Source organism: Nelusetta ayraudi, unplaced genomic scaffold (genome assembly GCF_046127955.1).
Source record: "Nelusetta ayraudi isolate G7.1 ecotype Tasmania unplaced genomic scaffold, CSIRO-AGI_Nayr_v1 ptg000050l, whole genome shotgun sequence".
Classification (NCBI taxonomy): Eukaryota; Metazoa; Chordata; class Actinopteri; order Tetraodontiformes; family Monacanthidae; genus Nelusetta; species Nelusetta ayraudi.
In genome coordinates, this window is record NW_027466100.1 from 6059397 (window position 1) to 6066882 (window position 7486).

General features: G+C 41.2%; 1 pseudogene; it reads left to right on the forward strand.

Annotated features, from left to right (window-relative positions):
* The first annotated feature begins 658 nt into the window (after nucleotides 1-658).
* LOC142895682 (uncharacterized) lies at nucleotides 659-4959 on the forward strand (annotated as a pseudogene).
* Nucleotides 4960-7486: the final 2527 nt, after the last annotated feature.

The following is a 7486-nucleotide window of genomic DNA, read 5'->3' on the forward strand; positions in this document are numbered from 1 at the left end:
GTGTCTAGATATTTCCTCCCCTACAGTTTGGTGACCCCGACGTGATCTCGCGATCGCATTAAGCAGGAAGGCGAGAGAAGTCAATTCCGGTACGTTTAAGTAATGAGGTTTGAATTCCTGTGTGTATACCTACAGTTTCTGTGGTAAGTACAAATTTACGGCAGTTATAAAGACTGAGGGAAAGTTTGAACACACATCATATATAGACACATAATATAGAACGGATCGACATATCCATTGTGAGATCGGAGATCGTAGAAATCCGATGGGGGGAAAAGTTTCATTTCGCAACTCACTAGGACAGGAGTGTGTAGGCATAGATGAGCAGATCATGGACATGGCTGGTTTACGTTTATACAAAACGTTAATTCGTCTGCGCGATCTCGGCGTTGATTTAGAATGGGATAACAGTGAAATTCTTCACTGGTATTCCACAAAGGGAGTTGCACTAAAATCTAAAGGCAAATTTCACGATCTCCCTATCGCAATTGTTTATTTACTCCGGCGCAACGACTCAAAAACCATAACAGAAGGTCGCCGCACTTTAGAGAACATCCGAGATTTTGAAACATTACGCTCCGAAGAAACGAAAAAATTACGCGCACAAATTGATGCATTTGATTATGAAAAAATAAATTTGGCGAGACAAATCGAAACAATGGAGACTGAAACTAAACAGCTTAAACAAAAGCTGAACTTAGACAAACGCTACACTTCCCAACTGGAAGACTACTGTGGCGATGCTGGCTTTCCAGTTGCAGCTATAAAACAGGCTGTTATTAGTTCCAAATGTGTTGAGAATTATGATCAAGACGACAGTGAAGATGAGGATATTACCCTCATCACTGGGTGCCCTGTAACTCAGGTCGACACCGACAATGAAATTCTGACAACCTCCGCAGTTTTCGCAACAGCAGAAAGCCCGCTCTATCCGTCCCTCAGCCGGCGCACCTCTCACTCGAAGCAAAACAATCGAAACCGAATGAAAACTCGTCTCAAAACAGACACAATTCCAAGAAAATCCGTCAATGTTTCAGTCGTCAAAACAGTTACAGATGCGAACAATGGTGTAACCACCATTACCAGAGCATTGTCTTGTGAAGAAACTTCAAAACATCGTGAGGTTATCGGCATCATGCCCCGCCGCGGCCCGTTCCAGAGTTACTGGGACAAACTAATGCTCCAAGCATTAGTTTACAATCTAGAGCCCCGCGATGTGTGGCAGATAGTTTTGCTTACAGTTCCAGAAGAGTTACACTCTAAAATTCCTCAAGAATTGAGAACTGGAACAATCCTTGAAAGACAGCCCGGTGAAACTAACGACGACATTTATAATAGAATAAAAGAAGTTTTGCTTCAGATGAGAGGACCACCAAAGGCCGAGTGGCATAGAATCCTTGATCTTAAACAATCAAGTAGAGAAACATTTGAGACTTTTGCAGAGCGTATGTGGGTGATTTTTAGAGAATACAGTGGGATAGAAGAATGCGATCGTAACCACGAAATTCTCTTACAGATGCTACGCAATAATGCTGGACCACTTGTTCAGAATGCGTTGGCTCTGGGTGGAGACCCACCTCAGAATACATTCAACGCACTCGTTGAATGGGCCACAAAAATAGAGCAGCGATCAAAATTTCTAAAGCCATGCCCTGTAGCGGCAACTCAATGGGTAGCCGAGAGAGACAATAATGTCATTATCTGTGACTATTGTCATCGATCTGGCCATAAACTTGAACGTTGTTTCAAACTGAATGGTGAATTCAGGAAAACAACTCATAAATCTATGCGAAACCATTCAAGAACTTCTCAAACCAGACAGACAACGGCGATTAGTTCTCAAACAGACATCCTTGATGATCTAGAACGAATGAATGACCAAAAATAGGGATGCGTGGCCTCCATTGGGAGCATTGTTTCCAGCAGCAACCGTATAATAGTAAAATCTAATCTTGGAGGCCGATTAGTCGACATATTAATTGACACCGATGCTGCTTGCTCCTGCACGAATATCCCGTTACCTCTGACAGACGAGACCATTCAAATCAAAGGGATAGATGACACACTAATGACAGCGACCCTTACTAAACCAGTCCGACTTGATTTGGGTGCAATAGTGCTAACTGAGCCGTTCTGGTATTTACCAGGAAACAGCGAGGGTACTGTTTTGGGCATGGACATAATGGAAAAGCATGGCTTTATTATTCACTGTTTGGAAAAACAAATTGAGATTGCTCCAGAGAAAACGAACAAGAAACAATCGCTCAGAAACCATGCAAGCATTATGTCCATCACCACCTCTGATCAAGAATTCCAAGCGTGTCAAAACTCCATGTCTGTGATCAAAACCCGAGCAAATGTGCAGAAAAACCTAGATGTACATGAACCAAACAACATTGTTGACCAGTCAGCCAAGCAGGCAGCAATACGTCGCACAGATTTGACATTGAAAATGTCTGATACATCAGCTACAAGAGCCATCCAGACTACACCTATTGACTTAAAACAACAATTCTGGTGGCCAGCAATGGCTGGAGATGTTGACGGTTGGTGTGTTTCTTGCCTTGTGTGTGCTACCTTTAACCCAGGAAAACCTGGCTGCACTAGACTGTGCAGGCCTAATCCACCCAAAGACCCGTGGGGAACACTGCAGATAGATTTCGTTGGTCCACTTCCCAGTGCCAAAGGGGGGTACCGCTCTTGCCACGTCATAATTGACAAATTCACTTGCAACAACACTGCAAGAACATTGGCACAGGCTTTAGCGAACCAAATCATCTCTCTGTTTGGAGCACAGCTTCAAATCGAATCAGTCAAGAGCAGCCATTTCGCAGGTTTTCTTTTTCCATTCCAGGAACTCCAGATGCCAAGAAAGCATCCAGAACAACCTGTATCCAGCTGGGTCAACGAGACCTACTTACCCATAGTTTTAACTGTGGGAGATGGGTATGGAAATATTCTATGGGGCCATACACACCTCACATTACACTTCTTTCAAAACAGTCAGTCAAATGGTCCCCCGGATTAGAACCGGAACAAAATTTTGTAACAACAAAATTTGCTGTAGTGAGGGAACCACCCATCTCCCCACTCTCAATATAACAGATAATATACAAATTTCCACGACCTTACAACTTAGTGTCAACACCAAGACACACCTCACTCCAAAATTTGGCTCTATTTAATTAATGTTTTAAAAGCCGAACCATGGACTAGATCCTAAAAAGTGTTATAACATGAAGGATCTAGAGCAAAAATTACATTTAGCTGCATGCATACAGCTCCACATCATTTTTAGACACATAGTTCATACAGATTTACTATTTAACCAAACTTGCTCCGCAGAAGACCAGCACAAAACTTGAATTAAATCTGGGACATGTTCATTTAACTGTTAGCCTTTTCCTTTTCAATTCGACCGGATTTATTGAACGTGACATAGCTTGCAGAACATTCGCAAAAGATTTACTCACAACTACTAGACAAAAGATTCTGTTTACATAAGACTCTCACACATGCCTTAAATGATTTGATTAATGCTCTGAATTTACATTGATGGTTCACGTCCAAAAAGAATGAAAGATGTTAATTATTCAGAATTACTTTTTATTTTCATTGTACTTTTATTGTACTTTATTAATGTCTACCAATAATTAATGTATTGGTTGTATTGGGTTCTTTGTCACTTTCCCACTTATTCACCCAGAACAGGTTTTTCCAAATTCCATCACCATATAAATCAGGTAATAAAATGGGACCACATCATGGGGTATATGACAGTAAGAGACACTGAGACCTGGTTCACTTCTCGCACATGTTGTCATGAAATTCCCAGTTGTATCATCTGTACTTGTAACACTTTAAAGCCTTTCACGTGGATACGCAGACACCATCCAGGTGTCACACACACAGTGGTGCGTCGCCCGTGAAATGAACTCTTTTTCTTTTGAGCGATTGACCTGTTTTTGCCCGGAGGTCACTGAAAACTTTTCTATGGGTCAAATCTACATCTTGGGCAGAATACCATTGAACCTGGACATCTCTCCCTGGTGGGAGGACATCTTCTACGTGGAAAGCACCCAAGCTCCAACAGACACCATGGACTGTGCTAAAGAGATGATTCTTAACACAGGTTATCATCTCACTGAAGCCCAGGTGCAGGCCAGTTAGCTAAGAGGACAGTGAAAACCTTGTCCAGTCCATCCACGCTTGGCTCAATATGCAAACACTTGAGTCACACACTTTGCCCTGGTACTCAGCCCCCTGCAACTACCAGATTTACAAAGACTGAGATGATACTACTATGGATGTGGGGAAGGACTGTCAATTCTCAACTTGACCCCTATCGTTTCATTCTGTGTTCATTTTTACTTTTGATGTTTGTTTTTTCCAGATGGCTCTCAGGGGCCAAAAGGGGGAAACTGTAAGACAGTCAAATCCACATCCTGAAGTGTTTTCTCTAACAATGGAAGTTCTTCAAAGACAGGGGTTACAACTGTATCAATCTCACCTATTGTAATTAACTTACATGATTTACATGTCGCGGGAAAGGAACCCCCGAGGGCCAAAAGGTATCTCCTTGTGTTTGTTGGATTTGCATTCAGGGACTGTCTCTGCCTTTTGTTTAGAACTTTCCTTTGAAATGTTGTGAGTGTCAGTGCGAGAGGTATGAAGGTCTTGGTGATCTATTGTTGCTGTGGAAAATTACCCCTGATGACCAAAAGGTTCCCGAGTAGGAAGAGTTGATCTGATTTGAATCTTTTAAATATGCATTTTAGCAGCGTCTCTGTTCTGGGAGGATATTTAAGGGAAGGAACAAGAATCTGAAGGGCTTCTTTCTTCTCTCTCCTTTTCTGGGACCCACTCTCTCTCTCTCTCTCTTTTTCACTCTCTCTCTCTCTCTCTCTCTCTCTCTCTCTCTCTCTCTCTCTCTCTCTCTCTCTCTCTCTCTCTCTCTCTCTCTCTCTTCTTCTTCTTTTTCTTTGACTTCTTGATTTTTTCTACCATCATTTTTACACAACCGGTCTGTTACATTTTTGCTGTATTTTTACTCTGGACATCGCAATAAACTGGTATGTTATCCATTCCCCTTCAATATTAACTTGTTGAGACTTTTGTTTCTATGTGGAGAGCAATCTGACATCAGATATTGATTTAGTCTTCAGTTATATGGTAAATTAATTTGAGTAATGCTTGTACTCTTTACCTCTGAGTTGAATAGAAAAGATTGAGTGTCATGTTTTTCTAACTATTGAGTTGGAAGATATAAACCTCTGAACATCTCAACCTAGATGTCTGGGCTGTTCTTCTATGTTAAGAAGGTCACTGAATGCTTTGTCTATATCTGCCATCACTGAACTAAGATAGGGATTAATCAGAATCCCAAAGACCTTAGTTATATGGTAAGTTTCACTGGACATTATTCAAACCCTTAACCTCTGAGTTGGTCAGATAAGATTGGGTATCATGTTCAATAACCTCTGAATACTCCAACCCAGACATCAGGCTATTCTTCCATGTTTAATGATCAAACTGAATAGTTTTGTTAATTTATAGAAGCCATCCCTGAACTGAAGACGAATGTCAGATCACGAGAAGTTTATTATTATTGAGTCTATATTCTTAATTGTTAATCAAGTCTTTCTCTCAATCAATGTATAAAAGTAAAGTTATTATTATCAAATGGAGTCAGATTAAATTAATTATTATGTATTTTACTTTGAAATCCTCACCTTGACACCGGAACGACGGAATACGTATTGGGGAGATATTACTATTTGTGTCTAGATATTTCCTCCCCTACAAGGCGACGCCACAGATGACCAGAGCTGTGCCCGTGGTTCCTGTGGCTCCCAGCACCAAGCCAGAGGAGGCCAGCACCGTCCAGGAGGCAACACAGAAGATCAACTAAGCTAAGGAGGCTTTTCTTTCTTCTTCTGTTGCCTCTGACTGCTCCGCTCGTTCTACGCCTCGCACATGTGATTTGTGATCCATCATCAGTTAGTACCAGTGAAGATGCAGTGGCAGATCATGGCACTGGTATTAGATTAGCCAAGGTTCTGCATGGTTCTTTTCATCAAGGCGAAACCGGTCACGGTTAAAAATTCCAGCACCAGCTGGCAACAGTGAGTCACTTCAGAAGAGCAAAACTCCTCACTTTGACGTGGATAATTCTGACGTAGAGTTTGTCAGTGCTGTGACCAATGAAGAGTGTAACTTCTCTCCCCTTGATGTTGATGTTTGTTTAGACCTTTGCAAAAACTTGAAGGTTCATTTGGACCGTGCAAGTTTTCCAATTTCTGATTGCAATGGCCCATTAGGTTCGCCGTGTACAAATGAGAATGTAGAGGCTGATGGAAACTGCTTCTTCAGAGCCATCAGTCAAGCTGTGACTGGTTTATAGACACAGAAGTGGAAATTCAGGTTGCAGCAGATTGTTTACGATTAGATGTGTACACTTTTATCGATGGTCATGGGTTGAAGTACAGCTCTTGCAAGAAACAATTCTCACATTGTATATATTTATGGATGTATTTGTTATATATGGAAGCAGTTACCATAATCCAAATTAAAATAAGAATATAATAACAGAAATGCTTTTTCATTTTAAGAACGAAGCTGCATTATTTGACTCATAATTAAAATGGTTAATAAGTCATTCAATCTGCATTTTCATTTTCATTTTTATATATATATATATTTTATTTACAGTTCTTAACTTTACAAAACTTACAGGAAAACAGAAGAAAAGCAGGAAAAACAAAGAAAAGAAAAAGAAAAGGGGCTGCCAGACTGTAATGATTCGACATCTTACATTCAAAAAAGGAAACATAGTTGCAGTTGTAAAACTAAAGCAAGTACCATATGAAAGTTTGTGTCAGGTATCACACCTGACACTTGGCCAGGAAGGGTCCCCAGATTCTCTCAAATATGTTCTGTTCATTGGGTTTGTGCAGGCGCAGTCTTTCCATTCGAATAACTGAAAGCATCTCGCTGAGCCAGTGAGTGAAGGTAGGAGGAGTGGTGGACTTCCAAGTTAGGAGAACAAGCTTCTTTGCCACCACCATCCCTAGGTGCAGAGCGACCTGAGTGTCACGTGGAAGATCAGAAGTCACAGTCGAGCATCCAAGGATGGCCAGGTCATGATTAGGCCGAATGACTCTGGAGTAGGCTTTCGACATCCGTTCGAATATAGCTGACCAGAAATTGTGCAGCTTAGGACAAAACCAAAAAAGATGCGCTAATGAGCCCTCAGCAATTTGACATTTATCACATACAGAAGACACAGATGGAAAAATACGGTTTAGTTTTGCTTTGGAGTAGTGCAACCGGTGCATCACCTTGAACTGAATCAACCTGTGACGTGAGTTAATAGAACAACGATGGACTTGTTGCAGTGCCTCTTCCCAAAGTTCTACTGATATTTCAGAGTTCAAGTCTTTGGACCAGGCTTCCCTAATAGAATCAGAGGAAGCTGACTTAGAAA